The sequence below is a fragment of the Lithobates pipiens genome, unplaced genomic scaffold (genome assembly GCF_037356315.1).
Source record: "Lithobates pipiens isolate NorthernLeopardFrog02 unplaced genomic scaffold, aLitPip1_a1.2 Scaffold_18, whole genome shotgun sequence".
Taxonomy (NCBI): Eukaryota; Metazoa; Chordata; class Amphibia; order Anura; family Ranidae; genus Lithobates; species Lithobates pipiens.
The window spans coordinates 220,013,677-220,032,398 of NW_027507758.1; the positions used below are offsets into that span (position 1 = coordinate 220,013,677).

The 18,722-nt window shown below is 44.7% G+C and overlaps 1 protein-coding gene across 1 annotated transcript in view; it reads right to left on the reverse strand.

The window, feature by feature from the left end:
• The window catches only part of URB2 (URB2 ribosome biogenesis homolog), a 191,995-nt gene extending 173,508 nt beyond the window's left edge, over positions 1 to 18,487 (reverse strand). The window contains exon 1 of the mRNA XM_077486575.1: positions 18,389 to 18,487. The gene's annotated coding sequence lies outside the window, so the exon portion shown is untranslated. The remainder of the gene's footprint in view (positions 1 to 18,388) is intronic.
• Between the last annotated feature and the right edge of the window lie 235 nt (positions 18,488 to 18,722).

Below are 18,722 nucleotides of genomic sequence, written 5' to 3' on the forward strand. Positions count from 1 at the left end.
AGGACCCCCAGGACGTAGCATCGTATAGGCCAATATCGCTTTTATGCTCTGACATTAAAATACTGGCTAAGGTACTCTCAAACAGGTTAAATAAAATCATTAAGAGGCTCATACACCCTGATCAGACAGGATTTATAATGGGAAGATCAACTAGTATGAACATAAGACGGGCATTTTTGAATATACAAACACCAGCGATGAACGAGGGAGCGAGAGCCATCCTATCTTTGGACATGACCAAGGCCTTTGACAGCCTAGAGTGGAGGTATTTATGGCATGTCCTGGAGGGGTTTGGATTCGGACCCACGTTCATCGGTTGGATTAAAATGATGTACAGTGCACCAAGCGCAAAAATAAGAATTAATAGGGATCAGTCTGAAAAAATAGAAATGAGTAGAGGTACACGACAGGGATGCCCACTCTCCCCGCTGCTCTTTGCTATGGCGATGGAGCCGTTGGCAATTGCCGTTAGGACACACTCTGAGATAGTCGGGTTCCAAAGGGAAGGGGGCAGGGAGGAGAGAATCGCTTTATACGCGGATGATGTCCTCCTTTTCTTAGGAGATACTGGCCAATCCCTTGAGAAGGTAATCAAACTGGTAGAAAACTTTGGAGGATTCACGGGTTTGTTAATAAACTGGGGGAAATCAGAGCTGCTCCAAATTGACAGCTCGAGTGCGGTGGCTGCACTGGGAACACCACAAATGGAGGTGGTAGGGGCATTGAAATACCTAGGGATATACTTAACAACAAATGTTGGCCAATATGTGGACAAAAATATAAACCCGTTACTAAGTAAATTTAAGCGGAACTGCGATGCCTGGAGTCGGCTTCCTTTGTCGGTGGCAGGCCGTTGCAGCCTGATTAAAATGATATGGCTACCACAATTGTTGTATGCCTTACATAATGCACCAGTGTGGATATGCAAGAGATGGTTTAGAAAGGTTGAAACCCTCTTTCGGGAGCTGATCTGGAAAAAGCGACAGGCGAGAATCCGGCTACAGGCGTTGCAGTTACCAACGGACAGAGGGGGAATGGCGGTACCTTGCCCTAGGAATTATTATCTAGCAGCTCTGCTACAACATATGGTGGACAGTGATCAGGAGGAAGTGGGCAGTTCAAAAAGCAGCGGGAGGCTGGTAGAGGCTCCACATGAAATACTGACTGATGCTTTAGAGGCAAGCTCTTTTAAACGTAAGGACCCTACAATAGTAATGATGAGTAAAATATGGATAACTGCAAAAAAACTGACGGGGAGTAAGGAATGGTCAGAATATACGCCCTTATGGGATAATAAGAACTTGCAGGAGGTATTATTAATAGGGAAGATTAATACATGGGAGGAGAAGGGGATAATAAGACTGGGTCAATTATATGAGGGTGGAACCCTGAAATCATTCATGGACTTAAAAAAGGAATATAACATTCCACAGCAGACATTTTTCCGATACTTACAGCTACGGCACGCTTTGGAAGCACAGTTTGGTTCCCAGATGCCCGAGCTGGATAAGACCTCTCTGTCACAGAAGATACATAAGATAGATAAATCCAGGGGGTTTATATCTATCATGTATGAACTATTATGTAAAGGTCCCAATAAGGAACTGGTTCTGGTTAAGCAAAAGGAGAAATGGGAGGCAGATATAGGAGTAATTACAGAGGAACAGTGGAGGAGAGTGTTGGAATTGGGACCATTGACCTCGGTCTCCCTATCACAAAGAATATCGCATCTGATGCTGATTCACCGTGCCTATTTTACCCCCAAGAGGTTGCTTATGTTTGGAAGGAGGACAGACGCTGACTGCCCCAGATGTGGGGGCTTTGGAGACCTCATACACATGGTGTGGAGATGTCCAAAGCTGTTTCGGTACTGGGAGGAAATAGTGGAAACCATAAACAGGATCTTTGGGACAAGGCTAGACCTGGACCCAGGAACCTGTATATTGGGTTACAGGAGAGTCCCCGGGGAAGGGTGGAACATAACAACTGCAGTCACACGGTGCTTGTTTCAAGCACGGAAACTGATCGCACAGAAATGGCAGGCGACGGGAGCACCTCTTTTGAGGGAATGGACCCAGGCTATGAATGACCTGCTGTGGAAAGAAAGGACGGTATATATACGTAGGGGAAATCTTAAAGGGTTCGAGAAAATATGGGCCCCTTGGTGGAAGGAAATGGAGCATCCACTTGATTAGTTATATCAGATGCGCTAAGGATAAGATAGGCTATAACACTTTTTAATAATCGACTCGTAATAATGAGGATTATAGAGTTTGTGGTGGTAGTTGCACGGGGGGGGTGGGGACTGAGGGGGGGGGAGGGGGAGATAAGGGGGATGGATCCATAGGTTAGTAAATTCCAATGTATCGTGTTTATTCTTTTATAATATGTATTTCTATTTGTAAAGATAGTGGATTGTGATATGATGAAATGAAAAATAAATAAAGAGAAATTAACTACAAAGATCGGCTTCGGGTGCCGACATCGCGGGCGCGCTGGACAGGTAAGTGTCACTATTTTAAAAGTCAGCAGCTGCAGTATTTGTAGCTGCTGGCTTTTAAAAAAAAAAAAAAAAAAGGAGTCCCGGCGGACTCCCGCTTTAAAGGGTATTGGCCTAGCTCTGGCCAATGCCTTAAAAAATCTAATAATAAGCGGTTCCTGAGATAACTACCTCTCAAGAAAAACCGATAAAGCAGCCACATGTGCCTTCAGGGTACTGGCTGCCAACCCTAGTTCCATGCCCTCATGGAGAAATTCTAGAACCGAAAGTATCCCCTGGGGAGGGAATTCCTTTGATAGGCACCAGGAGTTAAAACGTTTCCACGTTTTAAAATAAATTGACCTAGTAGTCTTTTTTTGTCTCCCTAAGAGGGTTGCGATGAGCTTATCGGATAACCCCTTTCTTTTTAGGATTTGCTCCTCAGTAACCAACCAGTTAGGTTGAGTTGCCTGATATTCGGATGCTGAAGAGGTCCCTGGGTTAGGAGATCTCTCCAAAGCGGAAGAACCCAGTGGGGTCCCACCGCCATCCTCTGTATGGTTGCAAACCATAGAAGGCGTAGCACAAATGGAAGTTCCACGGTTGTGCTAGGGCATCCAGTCCCCTTGATTGATCTTGTCTGTTCAAAGAAAAGAAGGCCTTCATTTTTGTGTTACTCCGTGACGCGAACAGATCTATCCGAGGCAATCTCCATTTCACTGTCAGATCTTGGAAAGCCTCTGGGTTCAGACTCCATTCTGACTCCCAAATTTTTTCCCTGCTCAGAAAATCCGCTACTAAACTCAGGTCTCCCTTTAGGTGTACTGCTGATAGGGACCTCAGGTTGTTTTCTGCCCATGACAGAATCTGACTGGCCAAGGATAGCAGCACCCTGCTTCTTGTGCCCCCCTGCCTTGTTATATAGGATACAGCTGTGGCGTTCTCGGATAAGACCTGGATATGGAGACCCTGAACCAGCTCTTTGAAGGCCCATAGTCCCAACAGGGTGGCCCTTAGTTCCCTCCAATTGGAGGATCTCCTGGCCTCTTTGACTGTCCAGCTCCCCTGGGCCATCTGTCCTTCCAGGTGGACACCCCACCCCCAGGAGCTTGCATCTGTTGTCAACCTCTGGTCTACCGGAAAACACCAAAGTAGACCCCTGTCTAGGCTTGAGTGACTCCTCCACCACCAGAGCTTAGTCTGAACCTGAGGGGGCATCCTGAATTTCTTCTCCAGGGACTCCCCGTAGGACCAATTCCTCAATATTGCCTGTTGGAGATCCCTTGCATGGAGGCGTGCCCATTGCACTGCAGGAATGGATGCTGTGAGGAGACCCAAAACCAACATGGCTGCCCTGATAGAAATTGGCAGGTTTGTCTGGGTCCTCTTCACAGCACTCTGACCCTTTTCTATTTTCTCTACCGGGAAAAAAATGTTTTCCTGTCTGGAGTCGATGGTGTATCCCAGGAATTTTATCGACTGAGATGGAATCGTGTTTGATTTCTCCCTGTTTATCAGCCAACCGAGACCTTCTAAGTGTCTTATTGTCCTTCCCAGGTCCCTCTCCAATAGATGCTTTGTATTGGCAAAAATTAAAAGGTCGTCCAAGTATGGAACGATCGATATACCCTCTACTCTGAGGGGGGCTAGGGCCTCTGCTACGATCTTTGTAAATATCCTCGGAGATGAGGACAGGCCGAACGAGAGAGCTCTGAACTGGAGATGTAGAACCGAGCCTCCCGTCCTGACCGCAAACCTCAGATATTTTTGTGACGCTATGGCTATAGGCACATGGAGATATGCATCTCTTAGGTCTATGGATGCCATAAAACAGTTTGGCATCAGAAGACTCTTCACCGAGAAAATTGTATCCATTCTGAATCTCTTGTATCTGATTGATTTGTTTAGAACCTTCAGATTCAGAATTAATCTGAATTTGCCTAATGATTTCTTTACAAGAAAGATGTGTGAGTAACAGCCCAGCCCTACCTCCTCGGGGGGAACGTATATGATCACCCTTTGCTGCATCAGTTCTTGCAAAATAGAGATCATGGCTACTGATTTTTCTGGGTCTCGAGGAGCCTGGGTTACATAAAACTGTGCGGGGGGGGGGGGGGGGGGTGAGCGAAATCCAGCCTGTAACCCTCTTTTATTGTTTTGAGGATAAACAGACTGTCACTGACTTCCACTGTGGAAAAAAGGTCTGTAACCTTGCTCCCACAGTTGCACAGTTGGAAGACCGTCACTGGCTCTTTGGGTTTGGGGTAGGGGGGCGGAATAACACTCCCGACTTGCCCCTTCCTCTCTGTGGCTTCCAGGGGCTTCTATATCCTGTCTCTTTGGTTTCCAAGGTTTTTCGAAAAGCACGAAAAAATGTTGTGCCCTGGGGGTTCACTTTCTTTTTTACAGGAAAGCCCTGCTTCTTGTCGGCCGTTCTGTCCAGTATGGCTTCAAGATCAGGGCCGAAAACCAAATCTCCCTCGAACGGAAGACCACATAGTTTGGTTTTTGAGGCAGTATCCCCTGTCCATGTTTTCACCCATAAAGCCCTACGGGCTGAGATTATCAGGGCTGAGGACCTGGCCGACATCTTAATGGATTCTGCCAAGGCATCTGCCATATACCCCACCGCTGTTAAGAGGACAGGCAAAGTATCAAGCAGATCCTTTCTAGGCGTTCCTGCCTCGATATGGGCTTTTAACTGTTCCAGCCAGTGCTCCAGATTTCTGGCTACTACTGTTGGAAGCCATAGCTGGTTTTAGGTTTGCCAATGTTGAGTCCCAAGCCTTCCTTAGGAGAGAATCAGCCCTCTTGTCCATGCCATCCTTTAGGATACCCACGTCCTCAAATGCAAGATCCGTATTCCTTGAAACCTGAGAAAAAGCTGCGTCAAGCTTAGGTTTTTTGTTCCACACCTGAGAGCTATCCTCTTCAAAAGGAAACCTACGTTTGAGGGACCTGGGAAAGAAAGGGGCCCTCTCTGGGTCTCTCTATTCCTTTTTAATAGTTTCGGATAGAAACTTATGTACTGGGAACACTCTGTGTTTCACCTCGCCCAAACCTTGAAACATTTTGTCATGAAGTGACAGTTGGGCTTTATCCTCTGTGATATTCAGAGTAGTGTGGATAGCTTTCAGCAGGTCATCCACTTCCTCTAGGGGTAATTTATACCGGGTTGATGAAGAACAAGCCTCCTTTACTTCCTCTTTCTCAGAAGGGGGGACCCACTATGCTCCTCATCCTCCGAGTCACTGCCCCCCCTGGATGCAGATGCTGGGGAGTGAGAATGGGGCGCTGAGCTACTACCTGCAGCTGGGCGTCTGTCTAAATAAGACCGGAAAGATTCAAAAGTATCTGATAATTCTTTCCTAAAAGAACTTAGCAGCTCTCCTTGCTGAGACGCAGGAGTAGTGGAAGCTGCTTCTTCCTTGACCAAGTCGCTTATGCAGGACCTGCATAACACCTTGGTCCAAGAATCTCTAAGTACATTTTTACATGATGGACATTTCCTCTTGCTAGGAGGGGAGAAATGTTTGGTCTTTTCTTTCACCTTCTGAAATACACCAAAGAAAAAACCCAAACCTCAGTTACAAACACACACACATGAACAAAGAGAGAAAAAATACATGCTGTCAAATAGAACAGATTTAAAATTTCAGATTCTATTTGCTTTTCAGCCAGTGAATCCCCCCACGGACTCACTAAACAACTATTGAAAAAGCATTATTCCTAAACTGTAACATAGGAAAAGAATGCTGCAGGCTTCCCAGTACAAGGAAGGGAGAAGAAAAGACATGGCTCAAACAGTAATGACAGAGACCACTGTCCCTGCTTACCTGAGCCTGGCTGACAACCGAGGCTCCTGCTCCTGCCACCGCTGATTGATCCTCTTCCATCCTCAGCAAGGATACAATGGCGTTGAGTGCTCTTAACAGTTTGAATTCCGCGCCATTTCCGGAAGTGATGTCAGCCTAATGAGACCGCCCCCTCTCCCTGCGTTCCAGCGGCCGGAACCGGAAGCCGCGTCACACCGTCGGAAGTCCCGCCCCCGGCCGGAACGACGCCCTCGCCATCCTGACCCGGAAGGCATGAGGCTGATACAAACGGCGCAAGATATGAAATCCGGTCGCGTCTCAGCCCCAGCCGCTGGTCTAGAAGAGGGTAGGGACTTCCACAGCCTGACCCCCCTGGGTATGAAGGAGTGCGGACACCGGAGCAACCCCCGTGCGTGAAGGGAGGAAGCTGGGCCAGGTCTGTACCAAAAAACAAACAACCGATATGCCTCTAACTCTCCCCACCTGGAGAGAGCGCAGCACCCCTTGGTTCCCTGCAGCACTTCCACCATGGCCGGAGGAAACACTACAACTGAGGCCATGGTGGAAGTGTCTGGTCTTTAAAGTAATCTGCAGTGTTTCCAGGGAAAGTGGGTGGAGCTGCGCTCTCTCCAGGTGCGGTCCTGAAAGACAAAGGGAGAAAACCTTAGTACCATTCTTGCTCAATGCGGCAAAAGCCCTCATCCCTAAAAATTGGTTAGATACTAAAAAAAACTACTATTACAGAATGGATACAGAGAGTTGAGTATATTGATAACATGGAATATCTAAGCAATATGGAGAAAGATCGAATGTATAGGTATTGGGCAACGTGGGAAAAGTGGAGAATATTTAAAACGACTGAAACTTACCTTCAGGCAATTGTGGAAGCAACTTAATGTGGATCCAAAGGGAGTCAACAGTTTATGGGGGGGGGGGGGGAATAATGGGGTAATGAATAAGATTTGTATGATAAAGAAGATTGTTAAGATTAAATGTATGGATTGTAATGGAAATGATATAATAAAAATTTAAATAAGAAAAAAGAAATTGGAATGGGACTTTGAGTGAAGCATGTCAAAGGGTAATTAACTAATTCTTCAAAAAACAAAGTTTGAATATATTTACTGGGTTTAAGAAAGCTGCACACCCCAAAACTGTATTAGAAAAAAGATGTAGAGGCACTCCCAGTGGGATTTTTTTAGTAGCAAATTGAGAGACATCAATAAAAAAATTCCAAAATATTTTATTAATTGTTGGACACTAGGTAATAAATGTATCACAGTAAATTAGATTAAAATATGAGCTCTGGTGTAACAATACAGATCTGCAAACCTCTATACAGTAATAGAGGTCGACCGATATTTGCCGTTTTTAATTAATCAGCATCGGCCGATTGAGCTGACAAAAAGGCCGATTTAAAACTACAGCGGGACTTGGAAATGACTTCTGTAATAGAAGTCAATGCAAGTTGCCTGAGTCTTCATAGAAGCCACTTGTCTCCTCTCTGGGCAGTCTGCCAAGAAAAGAGAAAAAAGATACAATGTTTACACTTGAATGAATGAACTCAACTCTGTGTGTAAAGTTCTCAGTTTAACCATTTATAAAGACTAAATCTTTTCTGACACTTGTTGCTTACAAGTAAAAGTCCTGTATTTTCTGCCAGAAAATCACTTAGACCCCCCAAAAAATTATATATATTTTTTTAGCAGAGATCCTAGGGAATAAAATAGCGGTTGTTGCAATATTTTATGTCACACGGCATTTGCGCAGAGGTCTTTCAAATGCAATTTTTTGGGGAAAAAAAATACACTAAAAAATTTAAAATAAAAAACAAAAAAAACTAAAACTGTTTTGTTTTTTTCGATTAAAAGTTTTGACTACCTGTTTTTATTTTATAGGCTGCTTTCACACTGGAGCGGGCAGGCGTTGATGGTAAAATGCTGCTTTACCATCATTTTAGCGGTGCTATTCGGCTGCTAGTGGGGTGCATATAACCCAGCTAGCGGCCGAAGAAGAGGTTAAATGCGCCCGTGAAGCACCGCTGCCAAATCGCATTGTATGCGCTTCGCCAGTGGTGCCCATTAATATCAATGGGCAGGAGTGGTGGAGGAGCGGTTTACACCACTCCAAACGTGCTGCTTGCAGGTCTTTTTTTTTTAACATCCTGCCAGCGCATCGCCTCAGTGTGAAAGCACTCTGTCTTTCACACAGACTGCAGGGGAGCCGTTTTGCAGGCACTTTACAGGCGCTATTTTTAGCCCAAAAGCGCCTAAAAAAATGCCCCAGTGTTAGGTTTTATAAGATGAAGGGGGATAAAAAAATAAAAATAAAATAAATTTAAAAAAAATCGGCCTAAAATATCGGCCCAAAAAAAAAAAATCGGCATCATATATCGGCCATCGGCCGCCATGATTTCTAAATATCGGCATCGGCCAGAGAAAAACCCATATCGGTCGACCTCTATACAGTAATATTCAATTTAACAATTTTCACAAATAATACATATCTCCATTTGATTGCAGATCTCTACTTGTGGGTTCCTACATTTTTCCTTTGCATGTTATAAAGAGAACACTTAGTATAAGGAAATGCCCCAATGCATTTTGACTTGGGACTGGTCACAGTCTTCTTCAGGGGGTTCTTTATTTCTACCAATATAATAAGTGGATAATTAACATTAAAAACAATATCATTGAATAGGCACCTATACAGACATCTCCATATATTTACCCTTTCCATGAGATACACATATGTAAACCAGAAACTCTCATAGAAGCATCCAATTCCGTTGAAGGCAAACCCGGACTGTCTCCACCCCGCTATCCATATCCACAAGGTCTCCCGGGGAGGAAAAAAGGGGAGATGGTTTTCTACATAAATCGGGGGTTCTTTGGGACCTCAGGTAAAATCCTCCGTTCCTCCGCTTGGATGGTGGAAGACTCAAAAGTTTCGTGAGCGCTTCTAGGTCCCAAAGAACCCCCGATTTTTGTAGAAAACCATCTCCCCTTTTTTCCTCCCCGGGAGACCTTGTGGATATGAACAGCGGGGTGGAGACAGTCCGTGTTTGCCTTCAGCGGAATTGGATGCTTCTATGAGAGTTTCTGGTTTACATATGCGTATCTCATGGAAATGGTAAATATATGGAGATGTCTGTATAGGTGCCTATTCAAGGATATTGTTTTTAATGTTAATTACCGTATTTATCGGTGTATAACACGCACATTCATTTTAAGAGGGAAGTTTCAGGAAACAACTAAAATTTTTGTATTGGCGTATAACACACACACGCTATTTGCACCCGTTTTTCATGGTGAAAAAGTGAGTGTTATACGCCAATAAATACAGTATCCACTTATTATATTGGTAGAAATAAAGAACCCCCTGAAGAAGACAGTTACCAGTCCCAAGTCGAAATGCATTGGGGTATTTCCTTATACTAAGTGGTCTCTTTATAACATGCAAAGGAAAAATTTGGGAACCCACAAGTAGAGATCTTCGATCAAACGGAGATATGTATTATTTGTGAAAATTGTTAAATTGAATATTACTGTATAGAGGTTTGCAGATCTGTATTGTTACACCAGAGCTCATATTTTAATCTAATTTACTGTGATACATTTATTACCGTATATACTCGAGTATAAGCCGAGATTTTCAGCCTCTTTTTTGAGGCTGAAAGTGCCCCCCTCGGCTTATACTCGAGTCATCGCTGTCTGCCCGCTCGATCAGCGTGTCGAGCAGACAGACAGCGGCCATTCTATTCAAAAGCCGCGCCTCCGGCTCCGCCTTCGCCTGTGATAGGCGGAACACTGAATTTCCCAGCAGCCTGTGTTCCGCCTATCACGGACATCGTATCATCCTCGTACTACGGACGAGGATGATACGACGTCTGTGATAGGCGGAACACAGGCTGCTGGGAAATTCAGTGTTCCGCCTATCACAGGCGAAGGCGGCGGCGCAGCTTTTGAACTTTACAATGGCCGCCGACGAAGAGGGCACGGGACGGCACGGGACGGGACGGGACGGGGGCAAGGCAAGGCACGACACGGGACGGATGCAAGGAGGCAAGGCACGGCACGGGACGGAGGCAAGGAGGCAAGGCACGGGACGGAGGCTCGGGACAAAGGTAGGCTGGACACACACACACACACACACACACACACACACACACACACACACGGATGGAGACACACACAGGGATGGATGGATGGATGGATGGAGACACACACACACAGGGATGGATGGATGGATGGATGGAGACACACACACACAGGGATGGATGGATGGATGGATGGAGACACACACACACAGGGATGGATGGATGGATGGACACACACACACACAGGGATGGATGGACGGACACACAGGGATGGACGGACACACAGGGATGGACGGACACACAGGGATGGACGGACACACAGGGATGGACGGACACACAGGGATGGACGGACACACACACAGGGATGGACAGGCATGTCTCACCCTCGGCTTATACACGAGTCAATAAGTTTGCCAGTTTTTTTGGGGGTAAATTGGGGGCCTCGGCTTATATTCGGGTCGGCCTATACTCGAGTATATACGGTACCTAGTTTTCAAAAATTTATAAAATATTTTGGAATTTTTTATTGATGTCTCTCAATTTGCTGCTAAAAAAAATCCCACGGGGAGTGCCTCTACATCTTTTTTCTAATTAACTAATTCTTTACCCAAATGGTAGATTCAATTTAATTCCATATCATAGCACCAAATGAATGTTCCATAATGTCAAAACTATATCAATAAAATATATAATAGTAGCGTAATCACAAGATTTACATAATAGTATTCATATAAAATATTTAATATAATTAATTACTGCACATGATGGTCTAATTGTTACAAAATAGATCAAACAATAGACATAAAATTGGTAAAATTAATACAAGGGAGTATACATAAGAGAATACAACTGGCAATTGATGGTTTGTTAAGAGGTTAGGGCATCCATTAGATGTTAATGCAATGCATTTCATGGTTTTAAACCAATCATCAGGAGTCAGATGCATATTTTTTATTTATTTATACACATATACACACACACACACACTGAAAAATATTAGAATAAATCTGTTAGTCTGTGAGGTCCTCTACATGGGTAGAAGGTAAGTATAAGGAAACATATAGCTTCAATAATACTCACTAAAAACCAAAGTTGGCCACAACTCCTAGGGTGGAATTTGTTGGTGGCTCCTGGTTTCCTCTGGTTCGATGTTCATCCATTTGGGGGGGATGTTCTCTGCCTCAACCCCGGTTGAGACTACATTTAACCCAGACCACCAACAAATTCCACCCTAGGAGTTGTGACCAACTTTGGTTTTTAGTGAGTATTATTGAAGCCAGGGGTTGACAAATTTGCTTGGAATCTAGGAGCCAGCTTAAAAAGTTAGGAGCCAGGTCCGTGACGGCGATCCGGACCTGTCCCTGGCCTGACATGGAGACGAGTGAGGGGAAGATAGCAGCGCCGTCGCCGCCCCCCCCCCCCCCCCCCCCGTCTCCAAGTCATTGCCCATAGCTCTTAGAGGGACATTTTATTTATTTTTTCAATTGCATTTTAGTGTAAATATGAGATCCGAGGTCTCTCTGACCCCAGATCTCATATTTAAGAGGACCTGTCATGCTTTTTCTATTACAAGGGATTTTTACATTCCTTGTAATAAGAATAAAAGTGACACAACATTTTTTTTAAAAGAACAGTGGAAAAAAAAAAAGTTAAAATAAGCAGAAAAAAATAATAATTTTTAAACGCGCCCTGTCCTGCTCGCATATAAAATCGGTGTTCGAACCACACATAGGAGGTAGCGCCGTGATCGGTAGAGCGAGAGCAATAATTCTAGCCCCAGACCTCCTCTGTAACTCAAAACGTGCAACCTGTAGAATTTTTTTAAACGTCGCCTATGGAGATTTTAAAGGGTAAAAGTGTGTCGCCATTCCATGAGCGGGTGCAATTTTGAAGCGTGACATGTTGGGTATCAATTTACTCGGCGTAACATTATCTTTCACAATATAAAAAATAAATTGGGCTAACTTTACTGTTGTCTTATTTTTTTATTAACTAAATTATTTTTCCCAACAAAAGTGCGCTTGTAAGTCCGCTGCACAAATACGGTGTGACAGACAGTATTGCAACAACCACCATTTTATTCTCTAGGGTGTTAGAATAAAAAATATATATAATGTTTAGGGGGTTCTTAATAAAGGGCAGAAGAGGCAGGTTATATAAAACAGGCAGAGGAAACTTTGCAGAGGAAATTAGCATTGCTGGTTTGTCATACCAACAGCGACCACAATAGGGCGCCAGATTCCATAAGGAATCATAGGACCGCAGAAGGCCTCAAAGCCGCGGCCTAAATTTTCGGCCGCCGGCAAAACGGCCCGACGCGATCACGCTGGGGGGGTCCACAGAGACAGGATACCCCCAGCTGTGCTGCCCCAGGCGCGAGGTCGCTATTTCTAGTCGCCAATGCGACCTGGCGCCCGGGTTTTGTCGAGCCCTGATTGAAGCTATATGTTTCCTTATACTTACCTTCTACCCATGTAGAGGACCTCACAGACTAACAGATTTATTCTAATCCTTATATTATATATATATATATATATATATATATATATACATACACTCACACAGTATATATATCCCTGACTCCTGACAATTGGTTTAAAACCATGAAATGCGTTGAGTTAACATCTAATGGATGCCCTAACCTTTTAACAAACCATCAATTGTCTGTTGTATTCCCTTTTGTATACTTCCTTGTATTAATTCTACCAATTATGTCTACTGTTTGATCTATTTTGTACCGATTGTACCATCATGTCCAGTGATTAATTATATTAAATATTTTATATGAACACTATTATGTAAATCCTGTGATTACTCTATTATTCAATATAATATTGATTTATTGATATAGTTTTGACATTATGGACCATTCATTTGGTGCTATGATATGGAATTAAAATTAAATTGAATCTACCATTTGGGTAAAGAATTAGTTAACTACCCTTTGACATGCTTCACTCAAAGTCCCATTTAAATTTCTATCCTCTTTTTTCACAGAGCTTTCTTTTGTTGGCATTTGATCATCCCTGCGGTTTTTATTTTAAAGCACTATAAACAAAAAAAGAGCGACAATTTTGAAAAAAAATGCAATAGTTTGTACGTTTTGCTATAATAAATATCCCCAATGTTATTTTAAAAAAAAGGTTTAGGCCGATATGTATTTTTCTACATATTTTTGGTAATAAAAATTGCAATAAGCGTATATTGATTGGTTTGCGCAAAAGTTATAGCGTCTACAAAATAGGGGATAGATTGCTCGTGGTCATCGCGACCATCGGATGCGATAGTTGGAACCCCCGCAGTGCAGAGGGGGCGCGCGCCTGCTATCCCACTTAAAGGAGTTTTAGAAAGATTGAGTTTGAAGAAGTGGTGTGACATCCATATTAATATGTCAGTTAGTAAGTTAGTAATGCGAGAGGAGTCTGAAGGAACGAGGCGAGTGGTAGAGCGATAGATTTGTGTGTCGTCAGCATAGGGATCATACTGGAAGCCATGGGAGTTTATCAAGTGACCAAGGGAGGAGGTGTAGATGGAGAAGAGGAGGAGGGGTCTGTGGAGAGAACCTTGGGGGACCCCTACAGAAAGAAAAAGTGGGGGGGAGAGGAGACAGTTATAGGTAACACTGAATGAGCACTGTGATAGGTAGTAGAAGAACCAGGAGAGAGCAGAGTCTTGAAGACCAAGAGAGTTGAGGATGGTCAACAGTGTCAAAGGCCACAGAGAGGTCTAGTAGTAGGAGTATGGAGTAGTAGCCATTGGTTTTAGCAGTTAGTGAATCATTAGTGAGTTTTAACAGGGCAGTTTCAGTGGAGTGTTGTGAGCAAAAGCTGGAATTGTAAAGGGGTCTAGAAGGTTCTTGTCGATGAGGTAGGAGATCAGACGGTTGTAGACTAAGCGTTCTAATAGTTACAGGTAAACAGGAGCAAGAATAAGGGTCTTAAGTTGTTCAGACTGGTGGGCTCCAGTGAGGGCTTTTTAAGTATGGGGTGGTGATCAGCGCATGTTTTAAAGGGGAGAGGAAGGTGCCAATAAAGAGGGAGAGATTGAATATGTGAGTGAGGGAGCAAAGGATAGAAAAGGAGGGTGACTGTAGTAGTTGTGAGGGAACAGGATCCAGTTGACTGGTGGTAAAGCGGGCTTCTGAGAAAACTTTAGCGACCTCTTTGGTAGTAGCAAGGTCAAAAGAGGAAAGTGTTGTGGGTGGCAGGGCATGTTAATTCTTTCACTGCAAGATCCACTGCAAGGGTGAGATTTTCAGGTTCAGCTTTAAAGTTATATTAAAGGCAATTTTTTTAAAGGAAGACTATGGTCAAACCTTTTTTGGCCCTACTTCTCCTGTGGGTCACTGGAGTGCACTTCATACTGTGACCTGTTTCCAGCCGATAGTGGACTAAAGTCTGCTGTCAGCTGACGTCACTGAGCTGTTCCAGGCTCTGGAAAGATCCCAACTTTAAAGTTAGGTACCACCCAGATATCTGGACTGGCTCAGCCTCTCAGTACTCTGCAGAGAGCCTGAACCAGCCACTCCCGTCCCCTGCACAGCTCAGTACTCTAGTGAGCACTGGAGGGCCAGAGCAGAGAGCCAGTGACTGAGAGTCACTGACTGCTTACTGAAGATCAAGAACTGATCCATCAGCAGTCTTTTGCTCAGTTCTTGGTCTTGTTGGGGGTACATCACCCACCTAAGTGAGTATGTATGTTTTTTTTATTTTTTTTTACATTCCTGAACTTTCCTTTTAACCACTTGCTTACAGGGCACTTAAACACCTTCCTGCCCAGACCAATTTTCAGCTTTCGGTGCTCTCACAATTTGAATGACAATTACTCAGTCATGCAACACTGTACCCAAATGAATTTTTTGTCCTTTTTTTCCCACAAATAGAGCTTTCTTTTGGTGGTATTTGATCACCTCTGGGGTTTTTATTTTTTGCGCTATAAATGAAAAAAGACCGAAAATTTTGAAAAAAAACGCATATTTCTTTGTTTCTGTGACAGAATTATGCAAATTATTAATTTTTCTTCATAAATTTTGGTCACAATTTATACTGCTACATGTCTTTGGTAAAAATAACCCAAATTAGTGGATATTATTTGGTCTTTGTGAAAGTTAGAGAGTCTACAAGCTGTGGTGCGAATCGCACAAAATTGATCACATCTGATGTACTGGTGGCCTATCTCGCTTCTTGTGACCCGAACAAGTCAGGAAAGTACAAATACCCCCCAAATGACCCCTTTTTGGAAAGTAGACATTTCAAGGTATTTAGTAAGAGGTATAGTGAGCTTTTTGATGTTGTCATTTTTTTCCCACAATTCTTTGCAAAATTAAGATTTTTCATTTTTTTTTTTTTTCTCCACAAAATTGTCATTGTAATAGGTTATTTCTCTCACGTGGCATGTGTATACCACAAATGACACCCCCCAAAAAATTCTGCTACTCCTCCTGAGTATTACAATACCACATGTGTGGGACTTTTTCACAGCCTGGCCACATAGAGAGGCCCAACATGCAGGTAGCGCCATCATGTGTTCTAGGAACATAAGTTACACATCTAACTTGTTGACTATTTATTACACTTTTGAAGCACCAGGACAATGACACGTGACACTGATGACAGATGGCACTGATACGTGGCAATGATGACAGGTGGCACTGATGACAGATGGCACTAATATGTGGCACTGATGACAGATGGCACTAATATGTGGCACTGATGACGCGTGGCACTTATACGTGGCACTGATGACACGTGGCACTAATACGTGGCACTGATGACACGTGGCACTGAAACGTGGCACCGATGACAGATGGCACTAATACGTGGCACTAATATGTGCCACCGATGACAGATGGCACTAATACATGGCACCGATGACGCGTGACACTGATGACAGATGGCACTGATAAGTGGCATTGATGACACGTGACACTGACAACAGATGGCACGTGACACTGACAGGTGGCACTGATGACAAATGGCACTGATACGTGGCACTGATGACAGATGGCACTATGTGGCACTGATGGCACGTGGCACTGACGGCAGGTGGCACTGACGGCAGGTGGCACTGGGGGCAGGTGGCACTGGGGGCAGGTGGCACTGACGGCAGGTGGCACTGGGGTGGATGGCACTGGGGGCAGGTAGCACTGGGGTGGATGGCACTGGGGGCAGGTAGCACTGGGGTGGATGGCACTAGGGGCAGGTAGCACTGGGGTGGATGGCACTAGGGGCAGGTAGCACTGGGGTGGATGGCACTGGGGGCAGGTAGCACTGGGGTGGATGGCACTGGGGGCAGGTAGCACTGGGGTGGATGGCACTGGGGCAGATAGCACTGCTGGGGGCGGATGGCACTGCTGGGGGCGGATGGCACTGCTGGGGGCGGATGGCACTTTTTATTTCATTTTTTTTAATTTTTTTTTTTTCCAGAATCAGAACGGCTGCCGCTGCAGCCGTTCATCTCTCCCCTCTCGCACTGTCTGTGCGAGGAAGGAGAGCGGCGCTGCGAGATGATCTCATATGTTTACATATGAGATCATCTCCCATTGGACACGCCGATCACGCTGTAAACGGCCGCTGTGATTGGCCGTTTACAGCGATCTGTGTTTGCCTGTCCCCGGGGGACACGGCGAACACAGAACTTCCGCGATGCGCGCCCGCGGCGGCGCGCATTGCGGAAGTAAACATCAGGCCGTCCAGGGACGACCGCCCGAACGAACGCGCCTGCTCTACGGCCGTAATTCGGCTATAGGGCGGGCGCGAGGAGGTTAAATAACAAAAAAGTCATATTTACCTGATGTGTGCAACAACACTGGCAGGTGGCACTGATGGGCAGCACTGACCGGCATTACCAAGATGGCGGCGGCAGCACCCAAGAGACGATTGAGAGATCGGCTTCGGGTGCCGACATTGCGGGCGCGCTGGGCGGGTAAGTGTCACTATTTTAAAAGTCAGTAGCTGCAGTATTTGTAGCTGCTGGCTTTTTTTTTTTTAAAAAACGGCGGAACTCCCGCTTTAATTAGTGAATTTTCGTATGGTGAGTAACCTCTTCGCTTTCGACATGAGACGATCATGCAACATACGATCGTCCGAAAATCTGATTGTGTGTACGAGGCTTAAGGCTGCATTCACACTACAGCGTTTTAAATTGCGGGCAGATTTGCTGCAGATCTGCTAACGATTTGACATCGCTGAGGTGCGATCGACAAAAAACAGGACTCGCATTCGAGATGCCATTCATTTGAATGATACCTCAAACTGCAGTGTGGGTCTGCCACGATTGTTCCATGATAAAACGCGCTGAAATCGTTCAACACATGTTGCCCAAAAGTAGCTCCTGAACTATTTTTGGGCCAACACGTGTCCCGCAATGAGGGTTGCCAAGATTGCAGCACGTTTTATCGTGCAACAATGGTGGCAGACCCGCGCGGCAATTTGAAATGTCATTCAAATGAATGGCACCTCGAATGAAAGTCCCACGTTTTGTCATTCACACCTCTGTGCCGTCAATTCTGCCCGCAATACAAAATGCTGTAATCTGAATGCATCCTCAACGTTGAGCTCAAAATATGGCTGTAATTGTTCAAATGTGCATGGACGCAGGATAACATTGAACTGCTACTATAGGCAAAACACAAAATTCTTGTAGAAGCAGTGATTGTTTAAGCCAGTGTGCATGGAGCCTTACAAAGCATTACTAAATATAAAGCAGCGTCCCTCTCCCAGTAGCACACTCCGGCATAACCTTTATTACTAATACTTAACATGAAACCAAAGCTTTATCAACGACCACCATCAGTCAGGTATGGCTCCGGCACAACTGAGAACTCTTGAGGTAAACTTATCTAACAAGGAAACGTTTTATAACCATACAACTACAAAGTAGCCACTTGCAGCTATCGTACAGCTCTTGTCCACTCGAAGTAATGCGAGTTAACAAATCTCCGAGTGACCGCATGCACGAAACTAATACACACGTTTATCAAATTGCTCTACTTACATATCAATATCGCGCACATGCCACAGATCACTTCCGGTATAGCCGCACGTGGTCTCCAGGAAGAGCGGCGACTAGAGCTGACGTCACGTGACGACGCTGTATGAGAAGGGGCGTAGTCTAGCGGGTCTGAGGAAGTAATGCAGTTCAGGTTGCAGCATCCGATGTTCCATGTCTCTAGTTACAATGCCAAAAGTAGGAAATGGATGCTGCTGGTTGAGACTAGAGATGCACGTGGCGAAGTAATAATACGATATTAAATGTCAGTCGGGCAGGAGCTAGTTAATGTGATTTCATGCTAGGTCGAGTTGACTGGGAATGAGGAGCAGAGGCATGT